At 43.4% G+C, this 24,326-nt stretch overlaps 1 protein-coding gene across 9 annotated transcripts in view; it reads right to left on the bottom strand.

The window, feature by feature from the left end:
- Positions 1–24,326, bottom strand: part of PRICKLE2 (prickle planar cell polarity protein 2) — a 388,704-nt gene that overhangs the window by 104,560 nt on the left and 259,818 nt on the right. Inside the window, exon 1 of one of the 9 annotated variants that reach the window (XM_006069735.4) lies at positions 15,510–17,272. The exons of the other annotated variants lie outside the window; for them this stretch is intronic. The gene's annotated coding sequence lies outside the window, so the exon portion shown is untranslated. Of the gene's footprint in view, positions 1–15,509; positions 17,273–24,326 lie in introns of those variants that run through there. 9 annotated transcript variants of the gene reach the window in all.

Raw genomic sequence — 24,326 nt, 5'->3', positions numbered from 1 at the left:
TGGCAGTTGTTTCCTCTAATATGTCAATTCATATTTCCATGAAGAAACATGCATGGTGCCGTACTTTGCATTTATCTTGGAATTTTTTAGGCAGTGGAAACCTTTTTTTTTTTTCTTTTAAATTAAGCCTCCTGGATGACTTTTCGTATTATGAGTATCTCTGACCAGACTTTGATTTTCAGGTCTGATGTCTCGGCAATGGAAGAACCATGATCAGGTTTCCCCAGAATCAGATCTGGGAAAGGGCTCTGAACATAAAGAAGGTTGGGAGGTGATCCCCAAGCTCCTGAGAAGGAACTGCGGAAGGGATGCAGGGCAGGGAATGATGCCAACACATGGAGGGGTGATGGGCAGCTTCAGCTCTGGGCAACTGTGACTCATTTAGTGGAGAAGCTATGGAAAATGGTCTAGAACATTCCTCACAGATGTCTTCCTATTAGAGAATCAAAGAGACAGGGGTACTCACCCCCCACCCAATTCCCAACAGTCATTGGGTGAGAATTACACCTGGGCCCCTGTGGCCCATCCCACATGCAAAACAGGCAAGCTAGAGAGTGATAGTTCCTATGGATGGAGGAACCATGGGTCAGAGGACTCTGAGAAGGTGAATGCTCAGGGGGAAGAGGGGACTGTCCCAAGTGTCTGCTGCAGGAGGCTTCATTTATTAAACAATTAATCACTGTACATCTACTATATACTATGCATTCTGGTGGGTATTGTGAGGGATTAAAACAAAATAGTAAGAAGCCCCTGTGTGACTGGGACACAAAAATATAGTCACAGAGAGCTAGATCATAAATTTCAAAGTCAAGTACTTGTGAGGTTACTTAAGAGAAGGTGCTTATCTAGGAGACAGATGCTGAAAAACACACACGTCAAGGATTATGCTTGTCATTTAATTTCAAAGGGTTGAGCAAAAATAATAATAAATGTGTATGCATTGTGTGTGTGTGCATGCAAAAAAGAGAAAGAGGGAGGGAGGGGGAAACAAGCAGCACAAAAGTGCCAAATGTTAGCAACAGACCTTTCTAGAAGGCTGTCTGGAAGTTCATCATGCTATTCTTGTTAACTGTATATGACACTGCAGTTTTTCAAAATAAGTTTTGAAACACAGAAATAAAAAAAACTGAATAGTTTTATGACTTTGTTGTTAGGTCACTTATTAATAGAACATCTAGCACATGCTGGGCACTGGATACCACCTTGCTGAGTAGGAGGTTGCTAGGCAGAAAGAGAAGGAAGGAGTATTCTTGACAGGTGGATAAAGGCATGCAGGTAAGAGAGATCAAGGTGCTATCAAGACACTGAGAGGAGTCTAAGATGGTGACAAGTCAGCAGGTCCAAGAGTACACATGCAACCCAAGGGAAGGAGTTTTCACTTTACTGTAAACATGTTCACAGGCCAGTGAGAAATCTGCCTACCAAACACACAGCTAGCTAATTCAGCATCATGATGAGTAGTAAGATTGAACCCTCAAGGGAAAGAGCTTGGCCACTGATGGTGTCTCCATGGCAACACTGCTACCTGCATCACTGCATCCGTTAGGAAAGGCTGTGAGTACCTATAGAAGCTCTGATTTCCTGAGCTGCGTTCAGACCCACTGCCTTCCTAAGAAGCAACCAAAGAGATGGAGTGGTTATGCCTGGACCAGTTCCTCCATTTCACTTGGTCCATATGTTCTGTGATTTTATGGCATGTACGTTTTTCCTTCATTGGATGCTGAGCAGATCCAGTTCCAAGAGCTCCTCCTTTCCAGATGAGTCCCTCAGGGGAACAGTTTCTGAGGAAATGACTACACATTGAATTGTAACACTCCTCACCTCCTGACTTCAAAATGAGAATTGTAAGACTCCACAAAATACCTCTGTTTGCTTTTCTTTTCCATGCCACCTGCCAAAGGGCTTGTTCAGTCACTACCTCCTGTGTAGAAGAAGTTGGCTAACCCCATGGAGACCAAATCTGAAGCATTAAATGTCCCCTAAGTACTTAAAATAGCATACTGTGACCGTTCAGTGAATTAAGATCTTGGCAGCACAGTGCCTTGGGTTCAAACCCTATCTCTGCCACTTCACTGAGTGGCTGTTAGGATTAAATAATACCTATAGCTGGTATTAAATAATACAGCTGGTATTAAATAATACAACTGGTATTAAATAATACCTTCGCTATGCTGGCTATAGTGAAATCTGACTGGGCCAGTTTGCTAGGCCCTGTGCTATGTGTAGGGATAAAAAGCAAAACAAGTCAATAAAAATAGTCATGGTTCTTGTTTGCTAGAAGTTGATCTAGCCCCTACTAATATATTTTAGTTGGGATGGAAACAGATCAATGGAAAACAGATGGGTGGCAAACAAATCACTTCTGTAAGTCTTTATTAAACACCTAATATATACTTGAAGGTGTGCTGGACTGACGAAGGGAATTTGATTACCGTCTTTACCTAAGGCTTACTTATTTTACCATGCTTTTAACACTTCAAGGTCACAAAGCTGACCTGAGGTTCTTACCAAGATACAATAAGGTAAACAGGCTTGGATAATGACCCTGGGACTAACCAAACACTTCTGAGCTTCCCATGCACTTTCAATTCGGGGAACTCTGAACTGCCAAAGATATCTACCAAGGTCATCAGAGGAACAAGGGTTATTATTGCCATTTCACAGAAGGAGAAGGTGGTGCTCGGAGGAGCCAAGCACTGTGGTCGTTACTATTAAGTGTGCTGTGTCTAGAATGCCAAATCTTCTACTTTTCACCCTGAAGCAGGGCAAATTGAGTCCGTTTGGTTCCAATTCTGGGGTGTGCTGTTTCTAACTTTCCTTTTGAAAAGGACATTTTTGGAGTATATGCCAGGCTCTGTGCAAAACACTTTCCACGCGTTCTTGACTTAATCCTCACAGCACAGTAAGAGATGGAAATCAGTAATATCTTCCTCATTTTACAGATGGGGAAAACCAAGGCTCACAGTGTTTCTGAAACTCACTTATGCTCCCACAGCCAAGAGACTACGAAACTGGAAATGCAAACCTGGACCAGCTAGATTCCAGAACCCTTCACTGAACACCTGAGAGAGCGCCTGTTCGAGGCCCCAGCAGACGGACTGCGCTGGTCCCCTAATCCATGTAAAACAAGTTGTGCTTTTCTCCCTGTTCACATAGAGGCCCCCAAATCACTGGCAAGTCATAGGAAATTCTTAAGTGGCTGCTTATTAATAACATTTTCAGTTTATATTAGCCTGCCTTTCATCCAGGGGAACTCAGCCAGCTCCATATACAGAGAACCTCTGCAATCCAGCCGTTTCTGGTGTGGACGGGGGCCAGCTGGCGAGAGCACCCCTCAGGGGCCTGGCTTGTGGGGATTCTGGCAATGGTCACACCCCTCAAAACCTGACAGGGGCCCTTTAATATCCGTGCTGAAGGGCTGGAGGCAGGGACTTCCCAGAAATCCACGTTCCTCCGTGAATGAGGCCAACAGCTCGAGATGACCCCAGTGGACTTGGGAAACAAGAGTGTCAAGAAATTGGGTGTTTACCAAGTACTGAGGCTGGAAGTGAAGCCCTGCCATTGAGATTGAGTTAGACACAACAGGGAAAGACGTTATTTTCAGGAGAGACCTGGCTTCAGTCAAGTCCAGGGTTAAAAAAAAAACACATTTCTCAGGGTTTCCCACAAGGGGGACAGACAAAAAATAGGAAAAAAAAGAAAAAAAGGCAAGATGCTGATTTCCCTTCTTCAAACCCAATCTGTGGAAAGGTTTATGTGGTTTTGTTCTGAGCTACGACCAGTCCCCTCATTCTGCAGCAGCAAGGGGATGGAGGGAAGTACACAGAAAGAAAATAACACTTTCTGGTTTCGTGTTTTACTGGAGAGAAGCCCTGGATGAATTGAATTCACATGGTCTACAAGAGTGAGACACTGAAAATATTTAAGAATCTGTTATATTCAGATTTGACAAGGTGATGGTGGAAGGATGTATGTCTCCTAGACGCGCCTCCCACCCCCAAACCCAGGGGGTGCAGCAACGCCCACGTGCTTCTGGCTGAGTTGATACAATGAACAGCAGCTCAGACTGTGGGCTTTCTTGGTGCACGGGATGAGGCTTGGTCACTTATCCATGAGCTCTACTCACTATTTCCAGCTTTCCCCATCTGGTCAGCATCACCTCCTGCCTGGGGTACAACAGCCTACTTATTCTTCCCTGTATCCACTCTTGCCTCTCTAGAATCTATTTTCTGTTTTGTTTTTAAAAACAATGGCGGTATCACTCAACTGCCCTGCTTAAAAAGCTCCACTGGCTTCCCCTTACAATTAAAGCACATACTCCCTAACGTTGGCCTATGAGATCCAATATAATCTGGCCCCTTCCCATCTCTCCAACTTCATTTTGTCCCACTGCCCCCCATCTTCTCTACTATGTTTCAGCCACAATGACCTTTTAATTGTCCTCTGTGCCTGCAAGTGTGCCAAGGCCATCCCTCTCTTAGGACCTCTGCAGTGGCTGTTTTACTGCCTGGAGCATCCCTCCCTGAGCTCTTTCTGAGCTGACCTATTTTTCATTATCCATGTAATTACTCAAAGGCACCTCCACCAAGAACCCTATGAAAAATAGCCCACTTTCCCTTCTCATTCACTCTTCATTCTATTATCCTTTAATTTTTTTCTTAACATTTGTCACTATCAGAAACTGCTTTACCTGTTGGTGGATCCATCAAATGTTTCTCCTACTATAACCTCCATAAGATCAAGGAGCTTATCTTGTAACCGTAACTCTAATCTAAAAGAGTAAGTATTCAATCCAGCCTGGAATCTAGCTTGGTAGTTCTCAACTAGAGGCTGAACACTTTATGGGCACACAAAAAAGACAGAATCAGTGTGAAAAAAATTTTTTATCTTCATTTTTTGGGATTACTGAAAATCTACATTGTTACAATGATGCCAAAAATGGAAAGTGTGAGTCAACTATAAGATCAGTAGTATATCATCAAAACCACATCAGAGAAAGACTGTCTTCTTCTGGGATTAAAGAAGACACAGGAAAGCTAGGGCAGAGAAGAATATATCCTGAGAATGACCGAGAATCATACCGTAACTGCCACGTAATGTAATTCTGCTAAGTGTACTGCAATATGTCCAAAATCGGAAAGAATGCCTTGAATACAGAAAGACTGAAAAGCTGTAGTTTAACCTAAAGTAAATGTTTCAAAAACTTGCTGGAATTGTTCCGTTAATAATAAAAAGTATCTGAAACACAGAAGAAAGAAGTACTCCTGTGGCTCTGGCCGCTGAGATTCCAGACCTCAATTTACCCATCTATAAAATGGGAGAGAACCAGGTAATCCACTCCTTCCAGTTCCAGAGAGCTTTGCAGAACTGTGATGTATTTGTATAGGGCAGAGGGATTTTTTCCAGTCCCCAGTTAACCTCAGGAGAGTTTCCTGGGTGAGTTTACAACCATCTACCATCCAATCCAGCACTTCTTATTAACTTTCAAGTGACTTAACATCTTTAAGAGTCTGATGAAAGCTGGGATCCTCTTCCTTAAAACGGTGGACATACATACATTCATAGTAAATGCTGCATTTAATTTCATAAAGTTTGTCAGTCTTTACTGTTCCTTTGGTGCTCATGGATTTCAAGTTAAAAACACCTGGTTTAGAGCACTGGCTAAGTGTAAAAGGTCTTCTCTGCTATTCCCTGCAGGCCCACAGACACTGCCTTATGTTTTGCAGATGTTCTATTTCTTACTCTCTGCGACGTTTGCTTTTAAAAATTCAAAATAGCACATGATATCATCCTGACCACGTAGGATGCTGAATCTCAGGCATTCAATGATACAGGATGGAAGGCAATTTTTAAGGATGGCAAGGGCAAACCACACTGGTGTTTAAGCAGTCCAACTGCCAAAATGAGCAGAAGGCAGGTTCAAGCTAGTCTGATCAAAACCTAGCCTGGTGATTAGGGCTGCTTTTCAACCTTTCAGAAGCCATTCAAGCACGAACTCAAGCTCCTGCTGCTGAGACAGGAACAAGGGAATTCTCTGCTCTCCGTTTTCACCCTGCTTCCTAATGAGCCAGGTGTTTCAGTGTGGTGGCCCAACCTGCACAGGAAGCAGGGGGAGGGGCTTAGGCTAGGGGGGAGGATCCACTGTCACAATTGGTGGCAAGCTTCTAGTCCTGACAGGCTCTCCAGCTGACTTCTGCGATGTGACCTCAAATGCAAGTAGGAGACTTGGGCAGTAATTTACATGAACTCCTGAATCCTGAGAGCTAAGCTGTCGGGAGAGGACATCAGCTGGCAGCAGCACAGTGAGCCAACAGCAGGCACTGCATGTGCTCCGGCCACCTGGCCCCTGGCTGAGCTGCCAAGAGGTTGCCTACAGGAAACAGTCCCTTGGATAGCAGGTACTCTTCTGGGAGCATCAGAGCAGGAAAGCTGGATAAAGAGCATACATCCTTGTAATGAAAAGTGACAGAAGCCTTAAGAATGGCCACCATGTTAATCAGAACAACAGGATATAAGTTGCAGAGAAATAAAAACACTCTATTAAAACTTTAAAAATTCAACTAACTGAAACTTTCAATAAGCTTGTAGGTCCATCCACTTTAGCGGAGGAAAAATAAAACAACACAAAGTAGAAAATAAAATGTCTTTTTAGCATGCCTAAGAATTAATAGGTGAAAGAAAGTGAAAGTGAAGTCACTCAGTAATGTCCCACTCTTTGCTACATCATGGACTGTAGCCTACCAGGCTCCTCCATCCATGGGATTTTCCAGGCAAGAGTACTGGAGTGGGTTGCCATTTCCTTCTCCAGGGGATCTTCCTGACCCAGGGATCGAACCTGGGTCTCCTGCATTGCAGGCAGACGCTTTATTAATAGGTGGTTGGTATTTATTCACCAAACTGAAAGAATCAACTTCCAGGCAGTGTCCAAGTCGAGACATGGCATGTACGTTCAATCTCTCAGGGGCAACTACAACTGATCAATACAGGCTACCTGAGTCCTGGGTTGAGGAGTAGTCTGAGGCTGTGCTGGAGCTTGACAGAGAGTGTGGAGTGTCATCAGGGAGGGCCACAATGGACAAAGGTGATGCAGGTGTCAGGTATGTGGCATACTCCTAGTGTGCTGGGACATTAAGAATGGAGCTCAAACATGGGTACATGTTCAAATAAGAATACATTTCCCCACTGAGGATTTCCTCTGTCATTCAAACAGAAGCTTCTAGAAGAATAATCAGGAGGCACCCCTTAAAGGAAGAAAGCAGACATCTGTTTATCCTGCCAGATCACAGCCTGGGGTCCAGCAAGGGGGGAGATAGCAAACTCAGATGATGTTCACAATCAACCCACAATCAATCTACTTGCAGGAAATTCGTGTTCAGGATAATAACTTATATGGCTGCCATATCCTCAATCACAAGACACAGTTGGGTAACTGTGCTCTTCCTATTAAGGCAGAAAAGTAATTGGATATATTGTCCAAATTTGCAAAAACAAGATTGAAAATGAACTGGGATCTAATTCTAAACAGCCAGAAATTCAGCTAACCAGAACCTCCCACTCCTCTTAGCTGACACTTTTATTTCCTAGTTGAACAACCCAAGACAACAGCATAAATACCTGTGCTTTTCAAAATTTCACAAATCATTTGATTTGAAGTAATATAAAATGAAACAGTACTTTTTTTCCCTTAAAAACAATACCGTCTCAATTGGGAACCACCAACTTCTTACCATTTCAGGTGTCCTAAACACTTATAAATATAGAGATCACCAAAGTGTCCTAAATGTTTATAAACATACAGATCATAGAAATAAATGTATTTATTCATATGGTATGTTTGTAAAACACACATGAGTTCCAAGATGGTTCACACCTATCATTTCTACAAGTTGTGGAAGCTTCAGAATCAAGTGATTTAATTCAAATTTCAGCTTGGCCATTTACTAGCTGTGTGACATTAGGCAAGTTACTTAACATCTCTGTGCTTAGCATCTATAGAATGCATAACAGACCCCATCTCACAAGGTTATCATAAGATATAACACATAAAATTGTGAACATGAGCCATAAAAAGGAACAAAATTGTGCCTCTGCAGAGATGCGGATGGACTTAGAGACTGTCACACAGAATGAAGTCAGAAAGAGAAAAACAAATACCATATATTAACGCATATATGTGGAATCTAGAAAAATGGTAGAGATGTACTTATCTGCAAAGCAGAAATAGAGACACAGATATAGAGAACTAATGTATGGATACCAAGGAGGGAAGAGGGGAGGTGGGATGGACTGGGAAAGTGGGATTGACATAAATACACTACTGTGTAAAATAGATAACTATACCGTAGTGTATAGCACTGTTAACTCTACTCAGTGCTCTGCGGTGACCTAAATGGAAAGAAAATCCCCCAAACAGGGGATGTGTGTGTATCTGATTTATGTAAAGCTGATTTACTTTGCTGTTCAGCAGAAACACAACATTGCAGAGCAACCCATACTTTAATAAAAAAAAAATTTTTTTTTAAAGACTTAAAAAATAGTGAGCATGGTGCTGGGCACATAGTAAGCAATTAACTGTTAGTTATTAATTATTTATTACTCCACAGAAGGAGAAACTGAGTCACAGAGCAGCTAAGTGATCTCTTTCAGGCTCAATCCAATAAGCAATGACACAACTGGGACTCGAACCTGGGCCTTCTGAACGCAGTCAAATCTCCTCTCCTGTGGAGTCCTCTGTGCTTGCGACACAGGTGGCGAGAAGCAGCAGCACCGGCATCTCCAGAGAGCTGGCTACAAGTGCAGAGTCAGCAACACCCCCAGGTGCATGTACGATGCGCTGGAGAGTCCTGGGCTCAGGCACTGAGGAGGATGCGTGTACAGAACACAGCCCGAAGGGCTTCCGAGAGTGACCGAGCGGCACTGAGGGATGCAGACACCCCCCCCACCCGCTCCCCACCGAACTAAACATCTGAAACATCCAAAGGTCAGAGGCTTTTGCAGGAAGCTCCAAGTGGCTCTCTGGAGGGCTACTGCTTCTCATATTCCAGCACATATCCACAACACACAGAGGTCAGGGCCAGATATAAAACCTGACCTTTTAGTTCTCCGCCCAAGAGCAGCCACTGGAGCAAATCGCACACCTCCACCGACAAGGCTGAATTCCCTCTGAAAGTTCACACTCATCAAGGTCAGTGCCAGAAGACAATTTACAGATCACCTAATCCAGGGCCTTTATTTTAGGGAGGGAAGAACTGAGGCTCAGAAAGGGGACACACACATTCTAGTTAGGACCTGAAGTGCTCACAATGGGGGGATCCAAAGCCCACAAGCCTGGCCTCTCTCTTTGGACTCAACTAGGCTTGCAGCAGATCTGCCCACACTCCGTTTAGTCCAACAAAAGGGCTGCTTCCATTTGCCCAGAGCTTTTACTCCTCATCAGAGTGTGTCTTACCAACTTCCCAACGAACCTCACACTTCCATTCTAAAAGCCACATTCAGAGCTGGCGATGAAGAAGCCTCTCTATTCTGTCTTGTGCCTGACACGGTCTCTTGGATATTGCAGATTTTATCAAAAGATCAAGCAAAAGGATTCCTGAAATCTAGAAAAATGGTACAGATGGATCTATTTCCAGGGTAGACGCAGACATAGCGTCTCTATTCCCACCCTGGAAACAGATGCAGGCATAGAGCATGGACGTGGACACAGTGGGGAAGGGGAGAGGGGGATACACTGATAGAGTAGACTGACATATATCCACCACATGCGTCAAATAGCTAGCCACTGGAAGCTGCCGCACAGCACAGGAAGCTCAGCTTTGTGCTCCGTGATGACGGAGAGGGGTGGGATGGGAGAAAGGTCCAGGAGGGAGGGGACGCGTGTGTACATTTAGCTGAGTCACTTCACTGTACAGCAGAAAATAATACAATGTTGGAAAACAATGATATTCCAATTTAAAAAAAATCAATCAATGGCTACATAATGAGGTATTTCTCACGTTAGGGTTCCACAGATACAAGATTTAAAAGGCAAAGTAAAAACATCCATAATACTTTATAGTAAAAAGTGTAAGGAGACCCAGAATGGTGGGCCTCATTCAGGCTTTGGACGATGACCATCCTGGGTTTGAATTCCAGCTTTATTCTTTCTTCTCTGCATAAAGTAGGGCAAGTTATTTAACTTTTTGGAGCCTTGGTTTCTCTCGTACTAAATGGAGCTAATAATATCTAGCTGTGTAACTGCTGCAAGGATTAACAAGGTATGGAAACCATCCTTCACATCAACTAGAATATTGTAAGTGTTCAACCTATGATACCTACTACCTTTGCCATACATTCACACAAGCACAAAACTATTTCAGACACGTAGACACCCATAACATACATTGACATATATACTAACAGCTACCCTGAAAAATATCTGACCCGGTGACCACAGAAAATACAGCTGTTTCTCAGTTGAGTCCTGGAACTTACATGAACAAGAATCTCTGAGGACTCAAAACTGATGAATGGATGCCAAGAAAAGAGCTGGAAAAATGGCATCCTGCCCAGTTGAAATGAAATGCTAAGAATTCTTGTCCCAGTTAATTTTAACCCTGGATGGGGCTGGATCCTATTTGTAAGGTTTGATATTTAAAAACCAAGAAGGGGTGGGGGAGCTGAAGTCAATGGTGCTCCCAGTGCAAGACAAATGGAGACAACTCAAGTCCCCATCTACTGTGAGACAGGCACAGAGCTGACTGTAAAAGGTGCCCCACCTTGGTTCCATCTCTGCCTCCCATCCCAGGTTCCCTCCAGTGCCCCAAGATGGTTTATACACGAATGCCAGAACCAGGAAGAACAGGGGTTCTCAGAAATCACCACTATCCATTCTTCCTCGAGGTCATCCCACTGTCCTGAGTGACCAAGACTCTGGTTACGCTTTCTCCAACAAGGCCAACAGTCCTGACTCCCCTGAGGTCTCCACTTCCAACCAGTGATGCTTCTGGATTCTGTGCTCCGGGCAGTGTTTTGTATTCTCTTCCATGTCAGCTCTCATGAAACTTGAGTCTTCAGTTCAACTGACTTGATCCTGATGGACTTTACAACCAAATATGTGCTGAAGTACAGGCTACACACCCACCAAGGAGGCTGGCTGGCTCGTACTGTACTAAAAAATGTGCTCTCTTGAATAAATGCACTTTTAAAAATAGGCCATGGTGCTCTGGTGGAAAACACTTGCTGTGCTGAGCCCCATATAGGATTTTAGAATCTAACATGGCAAATGGTTGCATTACGGATTCTGTGGGCTTCCCCCATGGCTCAGTGGGAAAGAATCCAGCTGCAAGGCAGGAAATGCAGCAGATTCGGCTTCAAGCCCTGGGTGGGGAAGATCCCCTGGAGGAGGAAATGGCAACCCACTCCAGTTTTCTTGCCTAAAAAATCCCATGGACAGAGGAGCCTGATGAAGTACAGTCCAAAGTGTCGGACACGACAGAGAGACTGAGCATGGATCCTGTAGGACAGATGGGGACAGGCATTTCTAGCTGAAGTGGAACACAGGTGCTTGTCTTCTGGGCTGTGACGTCACCCAAAGGGAACTTCGGCTTAGCACGTTCATGGTGGTTTGGAGACTGCTCTGATATTCTCCCAGCTGCTTCCTGCTCTCCCTTCCTCCTGACTCCATCCAATCTCTCTAATCTCTGTCTTCACAAACAGCAGCACCCCCCTACCCCCACAACCTGCCTTTTTTCTTTCCTTCCACCTTCTTTCTCCCTCTGCCTTGTCCCCAGGGAAATAATGGAAGAAGACTGCTTCTGGATTTCAGACTCTGAACAAAGAACTGCTCAAACAGCGTGCCAAAGAAACAAGCAAGCCAAGTCTCCAAAATCAACTAGCCAGGTCCCCAGTGGAGACGCTTGGAGACTCATGATGCTGGAATCTCAATGTCATCTTATCCAGCATTTTCTCCCCTGCTTCATTCAAATACACCCAAACCACCCCCACCCCCACCACCACGACCCCCACACACATCCTACACAAACACATGGACAATGTATAAGAATGAGAACATTTCATGAACAATCTTTTCAGATGGGGAAAAGAGCAAAGTGGCAAATGTCAGCCAAGAGCATAAATGAGGGAAACAGATTTTGCCAATGCCTAGACCTCCAGCTTCTTAACTGGCAATAGTTCATGGTCACCAGCAATGACCCATTATAAGCATGACAATCAAGGAGGGTATGAATAGAGAAAGGTTTTAGTAGGTCTTCAAGCACAAAAGAAAAGCCCTTACCCAAATGTCACCTAGCATTACTGTCTGATGGACAGAGCATTTTCACTCTTGGGTGTTGGAAAACAACAGAGAAGAGAGAAGATCATGTTTCCGGCTTCTAAAGAGAGAGGTTCCTGCTAATTCAAGACCAGCAGTACGTAAGGGAGGAAAAAAGCCCTGCTCAGACTCAGCGCCTTTGCAACCCACGTGTAGCAGAAGCAACACTAGACTGGGTACCAGGGCTTGCCACCAGCTGTGTCACTGAGGGTAAGCGATGTTCCCTCTCTGGCCTTCCATCTCCTCTGTCAAATGAGTACGAAAACTACTGCTCCCTGGGGTTCACAGGTTCGGATTCAATGGGAAATGTCAAAGTCATCAGCCCCAGAAGGAAAGCAAGCTGAGTACCTCATAGGAGCCAGGAACTGGGCCAAGGCAGTGCTGCCCCCATTCCCCAGCAAGCCCATGAGTCCCACTGAGTCAGGGAAATTTATGCCTAAGTTTTATATGAGGAAATCAAAGTTCAGAAAGCTCAAGCTACTCTCCTAAGATCACACATACAATCAGGAGGCAATGGAGGGAGGCCATCATTAAGGGAGAACTATGATTTTCTATGCAAGACACAACTTTATTACAGCCTGGAGTGACTAACCCCAGTCTGAGTTTCTGCAGAAAGAACTTCAAGCCAGACTTCTCTGACTGTAAAGGAGTCACTTGTAAGTTGTCCTTCAGACCTCTGCGTTGGAGTTCCAGTTCATCGACGTTTAAAAGAAAGATGCTGAAAGAATAGGGAGAAACAGTTATCAAGCTGCATGACTGAAGTATGCTCACCAGCAGGACAGAGGAAGGGCAAAAATCTAGGAAAGATGGATGGTGTATATCGACACAAGTCAAGGGCAGATGCCTGGGTCACAGGAAGGTAGGGTAGGGAGTACCATTTTTTTCCCTTAACAGCTGACGCATAAGCTAACGTCACCAATATGATGGCATAAATGAAGCCATGGAACTTCCAAGGAGCCATTGATCAGGTGAAGAATGTATTCAAAGGCCTCGCTTTGATGCTTCGTTTCTGCATTGCACAGAAAGAAGAAAGAAAAGGCAGGCCTCCTACACATGCAATGTTGGATCAGAAGACAAATATGCACAGAAATCCAGAAGTGCATAGATTCTAATTTGGATACTGTAATGGTCTACATGAGACATGTCGGCAGTCAAACAAGAGAACTTCTTTAAAGGTGCCTGAGCCCCAGGAGATGAGATGATTTTCATCATAGCATCAGGTCACTTCTAGCTCTGCAAAATACAGCAGACAGACAATACACTTTATTATGTCAACTCAGTCAGTAGGGTGGGAAGTGGCTTTGAGTGGGAATGGTTTGGGACATTACAGTGATTGAAGACCGCACCTTTGCTGCTGGCTGAACCTCTCTGCATGCAAATGGATGTGAGCATACTGTCTTTTCAATGGGTTGTCTTTTTTTTTTTTTTAGCAACTACACTTATTAAAATGATGATAAAAAGCTAACGATGACAACAGTAACAACAGGAATAGCTAACTTTCACTGGACATTTACTATGTAGCTAGCACTGTGCTAGGTGCTTTCCTATGTCACCTCATCCTTACACCTGCCTGTTGGTTCTATTGCTCTTCTCATTACACGAGCAGGAAACAATATTCAGAAAGGTAGCTCAAGTATTTTCACCTCTTTCTGAATCCAGAGTCTGAGTCCTTGATGATAAATATCATACCCTACTGCCTAACTGTGAAATTCCCTGTTCATTCCTCAAGCTTCCATGAATGCACCTTCCTTCCAATATTTCTCTGCCCACCCCCCCACATTGCATGGTGAACCTTTACAAACCTGCCATTTCAAACAATGCTATTTTACCATTTCTGGCGGCCCCACGATTGTTTACAGGCTGTAATGTCTGATGGAGCCAACATGTTTTAATTTTCACATTAAAAAAAAAGAGAGAAAGAATTTCCAAGGGGAAAGAACGTTTGACAGAAAGTCAAAACCTTTACAAGCACTCAAGGAGGCATTAAAATTCAAATTTCCAAAATACAGTAATTCTGTTAAAAGTTGTGACTTGCTCTGGGGCCCAAAGGGACACTCATCCTGACCCATCTGTGAAAGCCATCAGCAGCCAGGAAGCCTTCTGGAAAACGGGATTAGAGTAGCCAATTCAGCCTCCAGCAAGGAGGCCAGGCTGCTTCATTTAGTTTAAGTCTCCCTGAGACGGTTTAAAACACTCTCTGGGAAGAGATATTCAAGCAAAGCAAATTGCAGCCTTGCAAGCTGCAGCTCTGGTACAAGACAGGCCTTGTCTACAGAGTCACAGCACACTGGAGCCCTCCCCCGACTGGCCATGGATGCGCTGACTAGAAGCAGAACTCTCCGGGGAAATCGCATACATGGGGAAGTTATACAAGAGCCACGCCTGGACCAGCGGATGGCATCACAGCTGGTACAGACCACTTATCCCCCTGTGATCCGGCCCAGCCCTGATTATTTATGGCTCATAAAAGCCCCATCAGACCTCAGCATATTCTAAGACGACATAACAACAACAACAACAAAAATAGGATTAAAAATCTGCCTTTCATCACCAAGACCTTCATGGCAGATGAGGGATGCTGTGATTGGCTTTGGGGAAACCGAGAGCTGAGGAGAGCTCACTGTGAACACTCCACTCTGAAACCCAATGTAGAGAACACACTGAGTCATGTGTTTCAGCCCGGCTGTGCGGTCATATTCTGGAGCTCTGTCACCATTTCTAATCTGAAAGCACTAGCTAAAATTAAACCTAAATAATTCCAGCGCCATTTCTTCGCCTGGAAGTCTCACTTAAGTCTTCGTTTCCCAGAGCCTCTAATGGTTTCTGACATCCTGAGCCAAAACGCAAGCACGCAGCCAGGTGTGTGCTTGGTTTTTAAACCCTCTCCCCTTTTAGTATTATTATTATTTTTTAAGGACAGCTGCACTTCTTTTACAGAAAAGCTGCCTCTAAAGCACTAAGACTTAAGTGATTCTTCAGGACTCCCTAGAACTGTGAAATGTCACTGTGCAATTGAGTTTTCCAATAAGCATGATAAGGGCAGAGGTGCCAGAGGACCACAGAAAACAGCCTCGCCACCAAGATAACAGAGTCCCGATGTCCTGACCACCCCCCATGCAAAGCCTCTAGATCTAGCCTTGTCATCCTTCCTAGAAAATACAATGTTGTTCAATTCGTGAATTCCAACAAATTTCTTACCTACCTCAAGGGAGAGTTAAATTCCCAGTCTGGATAGAAGCTTCCGCCAGACCCTCTGAGCTTGTCAATTGCCCCAATTCACTTTTCCCTTGGGTCTGGCTCCTAAGAAGGCAAGCAGGACGGCAGGCAGCCAAAGCATCTTTTTCTGGAAACCCTCCTCCAAATCAGGACCCTTCCTGAGGCCAGCAGGAGCAGGAGCGGAGCCCGCGCTGCTCTTCCTTCGCTCACAGAAACAGCACTGCTGGGTTCAGACCCTCCTGGGATCCATCAGGCAGGGGAAAAAGTGTGACTTCTTCTCTCCCTTCGGATCCGTTCGCCTTCCCGAGAACCCCAGGTTCATATGAACTCCCCTTCTTCACGACAATCTGCAGGAAGTCACAGACCCCAGCTTCAGCGTCACCAGCTGATCCTGAGCCAGACCTGGAGGTAACCGGTCAGCTGGTCGCGGAGCTCAAGACACAGAACCAGGAACTGTGCAGCTCCGCCGAGAAATACTAATAACTGTCGGCGGAGCTGCTGGTGGTGCCGAAGTCGCTGTTGCAGTGCTCGCATCCTCCGCATGCTAATGAAGCCGTGACGTCAGCAAGTCAGTCACGGCATCTGGATGTCCCGTCCCCTCTGCCCAGCGCTGAGATTTATTTACATGTAAATTAGCCTCGCCTTCCAAATCAATAATCCCCAAGCTAGGAAGGACGAAGAAAGCCTTTGCTGGATGCAAACGCCCCAGCAACACAACCTCCAAAGGGGTACAAAAATATCACATAGGAGAAGAGAGGCTTAAAAATGCACACCTTTTTTTGTTGTTGTTTTTTAAAGGCTGTGCTCTTATGTGCCAGGGATCAGATCTGGGCACAGTTACGAATCTGAGCGCCTGTTTCAGATTATGTGCTGCATCAACGCAGGGTGCAATCAGAGCTCTCCCCCAACCCCAACTGTCTCTACTTTCTTTTTCTTTCTTTTCTCTCTCCAACTTTCATTTCAGGGAATTTTCTGGCTTGGGGCTATGTAATCCTTGAATGTTTGTGAACCTTGAGATAAAACACAAATGATTGCTTTCCTCAAGTGCCTGTGGCTGTTGGACTGGCCACTCCGTCAAGCCTGACCCCAGTGCCAAGTAAGTGTGAGAGATGACAAACCAGAACGCTTCCCAGACGCTTCTGAGGGCCGCTGGAACCTTAGAAAGCACAACTTTCATCTCTCCACTTTTCACATTAGAAAAGTGAGGTTCTGGATGGAGAAGCAGCTTTTCCAGGGCCACAGAGGGATTCCAGCAAGGATGGGCCAGAATACACATTTCCTGGACTTCAGTCTACAGCTCTGTTAAAGACCTTTGGGTCTTCAATCTCCATCTTTCTGTACCAACAAAGAGGCCTATCCAAACAGTCAGGAAGAAAGAATTTTATAGTATTGGATAGCCCTGGGTTTAAATCCTGACTTTGCTTCCTGCTAGACTTTGCTTCCACACTTAGGGTCTACAGTTTCTTCATCTGTACCATCCTTTTATTCAATAAATATTTTCTGAGTACCTACTCTGTGCCATGAATATGTTTTTTAAAACTTTATAGTATGTATGTGTATAGTGTATGTATGGGTATAGGTACATGTTTGCTGTAATTCAATAAAGTAAAAATACTGAGTGGAAATGTGGCGAGGACTAACACCATTACCAGCAACGGTAAATATGGAGAAGTAAAGTGAAAGTCTCTCAGTCGTGTCCGACTCTTTGTGACCCCATGGACTGTAGCCTGCCAGGCTCCTTTGTCCATGGAATTCTCCAGGGAAGACTACATGAGCCAGAAAGAAAAACACCAATACAGTATACTAACGCATATATATGGAATTTAGAAAGATGGTAACAATAACCCTGTGTACGAGACAGCAAAAGAGACACTGATGTATAGAACAGTCTTATGGACTCTGTGGGAGAGGGAGAGGGTGGGAAGATTTGGGAGAATGGCATTGAAACATGTAAAATATCATGTATGAAACAAGTTGCCAGTCCAGGTTCGATGCACGATACTGGATGCTTGGGGCTAGTGCACTGGGACGACCCAGAGGGATGGTATGGGGAGGGAGGAGGGAGGAGGGTTCAGGGTGCGGAACACATGTATACCTGTGGTGGATTCATTTTGATATTTGGCAAAACTAATACAATTATGTAAAGTTTAAAAATAAAATAAAATTAAAAAAAAAAAGACTACATGAGTGGGTAGCTGTTCCCTTCTCCAGGGGATTTCCCAACCCAGGAATCTAACCCGGGTCTCCTGCATTGCAGGTGGATTCTTTACCAGCTGAGTGACCAGGGAAGTCTAAATATGGAGAAGGAAATGGCAACTCACTTCAGTATTCTTGCCTGAAAAAGCCCATGGACAGAGAAGCCTGGCAGGTTCTAGTCCATGGGGTTGCAAGGAGATGGACATGACTGAGTGACCAAGCACAACAGTAAGTAACAGTTATTTCTGATATTTTGGGTAAAGTTAAAAAAAAAAAAAAAGCACTAAGCTTTTCCTTCCACTGGGCTGGCCATTGTATCTCTTCTCCGAGTATCCCTAGTCCTCTTTTATTGTTTAAAATCAATTGTTCTTTCAGTGCTGTCTAGGCAGTATGCTGGACTCTGTACCTGCAATGGGATGCACTGTGGGGTCCTCAGGTGGAGGTGAGGGAGGGGCTGGAGAGAGGTGTATTCCATCATGCAGAAGCGTCCCTAAGGACAAAGCAGCCAACACAGCTCCTTGCCCACACTCTCCAGGCCCCTGCCTGGAGAACCCACCCCCATGAGCTCTGCCCTTCCAGCTGAGTTCCTGAAGCTTCAAATGAATCTCTTTGTCGGGTATGAGGAAGTTAAATTGCGTCTTTTGTTATACATAATTGTATTAATAATGCTTAATAACTTCTTTCAAATTGCTTCTCTCTGCTTCACAGAAGACCTTTCATGGTGAAAATTGTGGGACCTGGAAAAACTTTTTACTAATAGAAACTGAATACAAGCCAATGAGTCAGACTCTGCTTCAGGTCTCCATCACACAGAACTCAGAGGATGTGGGGAAGCATTTGCTTCTCAATATCCTTTGAGAGGATCAAATAGACCAGCTTGGGGCCACCAATGGCCAAGTGGAAGCAGTGACACCCTACTCCAGTGTGATCATGGGCAAGTAGCTTCAGCTTTCTGTGCCCCAGTTTCTTCATCTGAAGATGAGCCTCTCTGATGTACTTATTATTGTCAAGATCATAGGAGAATCACGAGAAGCAATTCACAAGTGATGGACAGGGAAGCAATGAAGAGGAATGCAGAGCAGAAAGCATGAGAAGTGATTGATTTTCACCTGGAATAAATCTGGCATGTGACCATCCATTTCATAAGAGGGGAGGGTGTGACAAGGGGTCTGGAATGGAGTGCCTGTGGTCAGACCTTGGCTCTAACATTTGCTGTCTGATTGGGGACCTTATGTTCTTACCTAAAACAAGAGGGGCTTATGCTTGCAGAACTGTTTTGACGAGCAAATAATCCTCAGTGTGAAGTCCTTAGCACTGGACCTAGCACCCAGCAAACATTCAATAAATGTTAGCTGTTGGTCGTGGAAGTGATGACCCTTCAGTTACTATTCATTTTGGCACTACTAGTTAATGACCAAACTTCAAAAGGCAGGAGAAAGTGGGTAAACAGAAAACAGCCAAATCTTCCCCATTCCTAGGGCACCACTCAAAAGTTTCACCTAAGTGAGCTGCTGACACAGTCTTCCTCCATGAAGCAACACAGATACTTTTCAATTGCTATGAAACTGGGAAGAAAGCAGGGAAAATGACCAAGAAGCCCCAGGGGTCTCCTTCCTCTGAATCTACACAACAGAGAGAGACAACTGTGTTTCTGGCAAGCATTGGGTTCTTCATCCATTCATTCATGGAACCATCCACTTATTAAATGAGCTCCTGTTTGTCAGTCCGTGTGCTAGGCCTTAGGGACATCATGGTGACCAAGAAAGACATGGGCTCTGCCTTTAAAAAGCCAAGAAGTCAGAGGGGAAGACAATTAAGCAAGCAATTAGAGTGTGATGCATGTTATGATAGGCGACTGCAGAGTTCCTGAAGGCCTAATTGCAGTCAGGAGAGGGTGGTGGTGCAAAATTACGTGGCTAATGTCCCTTTGACAGGATGTGCTCTGTGAGTGCAGCTCAGAGGTGGGGAGCTGGAGGGCTGTGCATTACCCTTGCATAAGATGGCTGAAATCACAAAACAGGGATCGATAATTCCTTGTGACAATTATTTTCATCCTGGACAATATTATTCTATTCCGGATTTTTGGAAAATATGCCATTAGGAATTGGACAAGGTGAGGCAACAACTATTTTGGAAATTTAGAGGCCTGGTAAATAGGGATGAAGCTCATCCTGTTTTGACACAACAGAGTGAAACCGCAGGTTCATGACAGCGAACTTCTTGGGGGTGGGGGAGGGGAGAACTGGCAACACATATGAGACCTTCAGCACCTTCTACTGAGATAGCACAGTATTATTTTTACACAAATGACCATAATTGCATATAGTATACAAGAAGAGAGACAAAGAAGCCAAGGTTGATTGAGGCTGAAGTCATCAGGAATCAAGAAGAATGTGATCTGAATCATGAAGGTAAAAAAAAAAAAAATTGAGGGGGCGGGGGGGGGTGAAAAACCAAGGTTATAGGGGAAAGGTCTTACTGATAAGCATGACACAAAATCCAGAAGTCCTAAATGAAAAGAGTGCTAAAAGTGTCATGGTCAAATTTTAGCTGGTAGAGAGGGTGTTGCAGATGGGGCAAGGGTACGGATCTAAGGGAAAAGTGCTCGCACAGAGCAGAAGAAAACTCCCCTGCAGAAGCACCAAGAGGACACTGGCAGGTTATGACAAAGAGACCGCTTCACACACGCGAGAAAAATCAAATCATCTTTCCATTCCACCAGCATTAGTCAAAATCTTGTTAGAGGATTATGGGGAAAGGGTAATCGAATCATGGCTGGTTATCTCGCAGAAGAGAAGGGTAAGTGATGACAAGGGCTGTGGCCTCTGAGATGAAGGGCTTTAATGAGGACAGTCATAATGAACAATTTTTTATCTCCATCCCCATAGATGTAAAATAAGGAGGAATGGATTTTCAATGAACTAAAGAGGGATTTCACTTGGATCTAAGGAAGATGCTTGAACCTGAAGATGATATGAACTGGCCTGGGTTACTCAGGACAACGGCAATGTTTTTGCTCTTAGGAGCACTTTACAGAGATCAAGACAGCCCCGGACCTGGTTAGTTTACACTTATACCTCTGGCCGTGAAATTGTGAAATCTTAACTACTCTAAGGGATATGACCAAGTTTCAAAACACTTATCTAATAATGGTCTTAAATTCATTTTAGTTTTATTAAAAATGGTATGTATGCATAGTTAATATCTATACACATACCATAAATATATTATGTTATATATTTTAAAAGAATATATTATTTAAAACTTACTATAACTTGCAATTTATATAACTTCATATATAAAGCTTATTTGTAGTATAAACTTTAAGTATATAATATATATTTTATTATTCTTTAAAACTTACAAGTTATATAATTTTGTATATAAAACTTATTTATATTATAAATTTTAAGTATATAATACATACTTTATTATATATTTTTAAAGACTTTTTTAAAACTTTATAGTATGTATGTGTATAGTGTATATATACACTATATATAAAGAGAGAGAGATTGTTTTACATAGCTTTAAATAATCTACTCAAGATTGGTTCTCTAGACATTTAGATTTCAAAATCCAGTAAATTTTTCAAAATGAAGAAGAGGAGGTTGACCAAAAATTGTTACATTAGTTGGGATAGGCTAGGCTATTATGCAGTAACAATCATAGATCTCAGTTATTTAACACAAAGAAAACTGATTTTTCACTCAAAGTTGGTTGGAGGCCCAGAGCCTCTCCAGGCACCTCCATTCCAAGCAGCGACTTGGGGATCCAGTCTGCTTCTTTCCTGTGTATCTGTCATCTCAACACATAATTTCTAGGTTGCAGCAAAAGAAGAAGAGACAATTGGAGATGCTTTTAGGTGCCTCAGCTTGGAGGTGAATTACATCAGTTCTATTGGTCAAACAAGTTCCATGACCTCATCGAACTGCAAAGGGACTGGGACTTGTATACCCGGAAAAAAGAGGAAAAGAACAGATTATGAGGAGTCCTACCAATGCCTACCACAGCTGTCAAATTTAATTTTTGCCATGTAAATTCATTTAAAAAACCATAACACAATCTCCTAAACCCACGATGTCTTATTAAAAGTATGTTTAACAGCAAAGAACTGTTAATAGTCCTAAATGAATACTAGAGATCAAAACTGCATCTGTTTTGCCCCAACAGGGAGAAAACAAAATATTTTAGATTTTTATTAACTTCCAAGCAACAACATATAACCCATGTAAGCATACAGAAAATAAAAAAGCAACTTGAGTTTCTCTACTGCAGGTAAACGCAAACAAGGCACCCAAAGGTGGAACTGCCTTCATAAAATAGAAATACCTGAAACAGATTCTCCTCAAGAGATTCTAACGACTTTTCCAATTCAGACTTATAGTAAGCTGCCTCCTCCAACAGGCGGCAGGCATTGTCCTTGAAAGAGCCCAACAAAAAGACCTGAATCTAAATCCAACTCTATTACCTCCTAGCTGCATGACCTTGGTAATTAACAACCAATCACCTTTTCTAAGTTTCAGTTTCTCCATCTATAGAATGGAGACAGATGAGCTACTTTGAAGGGCTTTGTAAAGCACTTCACATATAACAATATAACAGGATATACTATTATTTCCCACTGGGTTTTCACAGAAGGGAGCAAGAATAAGAAATGCAGCCGTAAATGATAAAACTGTTCATGATAAAGGTAAGAATTACTCCCCTCGATAGCACCCCTTTTTTCTCACCCATTTATACCAGGTTCCATCATCATAAATGCATCGCAGACCATAGACACATTCTGCATCTTGTGAAAAATAACCTGACACACTTTAAATCCAAAAAAGAAAGAGGTCTTCCTTTTCTTTTTTTTTTTTCCACCACACAGGAACCAGCCACATTTCATACATTTTAATTATTCTTGATCCCAATAATCTAATGCACAAAATTTCAACATAGCCTTTTATCCTCTTTTAATTACATTAATTAAAAGGAGAAATATGGACAAGCAAGTGTGGGCAAATCAAAATGAAAGACTGCTCCCTTCCCCCAAAAGATTAAAAACTGCGTCAATGATTTAAACATGCTTACCATCACACATTTCCATGAAAATACTGTTAAAGTGACAGTGTGTGCTAGCAAACATTACTTTTGTTTTAGATAAAGAAAGCTGCACTTATTACAGCAGCTTTTTGTAACTACTAATTTTCACTTAACAGCAGAATAAGAAATTGAATTTTCTCTATGTAAAGGGCTGGGAGAACAACCAAGAATTATACAAGGGTGCTTCACTTTTCCAGCACTTTCTAAATGCAGGCACTCAAGCTCCTGTATCCTTCTTTTGGGAGAGAATGCTGGGAAAATGGAGGATGCCCTGGAAAAGACTGAAAAATGACTCTGCCTCATAAAATACCAACCTGGCAACAGAGATCTGTCGAGAAAATTATCCTGGACACAGAGTGTCACAGATGTGTAAACTGACATACTGATTTTTGCAAGCACTGGGAAGGATTTATAACTCAGGCGTTTTGCACAGTCTCTCATTTGATCCCAGATCAGAGCTCTGATTATCCTCTCTTGTACAGACGAGGACACTGAGGTTCAAAAGGGATAAAAGGATGACACAAGGACCCACGACTAAGACTTGGTCCTGGGTCTGATGATCAAGTTCGTATTTCTTCCTCTAATTCAAAGGTTCTCAGCCAACCTTTCAAAAAGCAGCTGTGTCCCAATAAGGGTGCAATACGTTGCGATTAACTTACTATTAAAAACAGACAAAAAATGTAGACAGTTCCCTGGTCATCCAGATTAGATGAATTCCTCTGTACAAAACTCACAGTACTGCTGTCTTAGATGTGTGTCCTTTCCATTAGAACCCATGTCCTGTTACATAGATTCTACAACTGTGGATGTAGTTCTGGTCCATCCACGTTCAATGTTAATGATAACTTCATTAGTGTCTCTAACTAGACTGTACATTGCTGAGAGCAGGGACCTGCCTTTTCTGGCCCACCATTTTATTCTGAGCACCCAGTAGAGTGGCCAGTGGCCTGATAGCTAATGAATATTTGCTGAATGAATATAAAGTTTGACAATGATTTTTCTCCTCTAGAAATTAGAGGGATTTCGGATTATTCCTGTAAGAACATCTCTCTGCTCATGTGCATTCCAACATGATTTTGTGAGTGGGAAAGGAAAAGATGGAGTGAATCTCTCTGACTTGCTTAGTTTAGCTTCCAGGATGTCACAGTCTCCCGGTTTTACTCCTACCCTCTGGCTGTTCTTCTTCACCTCCCTGACAGCTGAACACTGGATTACCTCAGGGCTCAGTCCTGAGACCTCTTCTCTTTTCTATCTACATTCACTTCTTTCATCTGCTCCAGGATCTTAAACACCACCTCCAAGGCCAACTCCAGGCCATGCTTATTCCACGAATACAAGGCTTATGGATCCACCTGCCAAGGTCACATCTACACTTGGATGTCTAAAAGGCTTCTCACGTTTAACAAGTCCAGATCTCAGCTCTTAATACCACCCTCCTCCCCCACCAGCAAATCTGCCCATCTGCAGTATTCACTATCTCAGTGAATGGCAACTGCATCTTTCCTGGTTAAAAAGAAAA

This window comes from Bubalus bubalis, chromosome 21, assembly GCF_019923935.1.
Source record: "Bubalus bubalis isolate 160015118507 breed Murrah chromosome 21, NDDB_SH_1, whole genome shotgun sequence".
Taxonomy (NCBI): domain Eukaryota; kingdom Metazoa; phylum Chordata; class Mammalia; order Artiodactyla; family Bovidae; genus Bubalus; species Bubalus bubalis.
The sequence above is the reverse complement of the archived record's forward strand: the minus strand, read 5'-3'. Positions and strand labels throughout refer to the sequence as shown.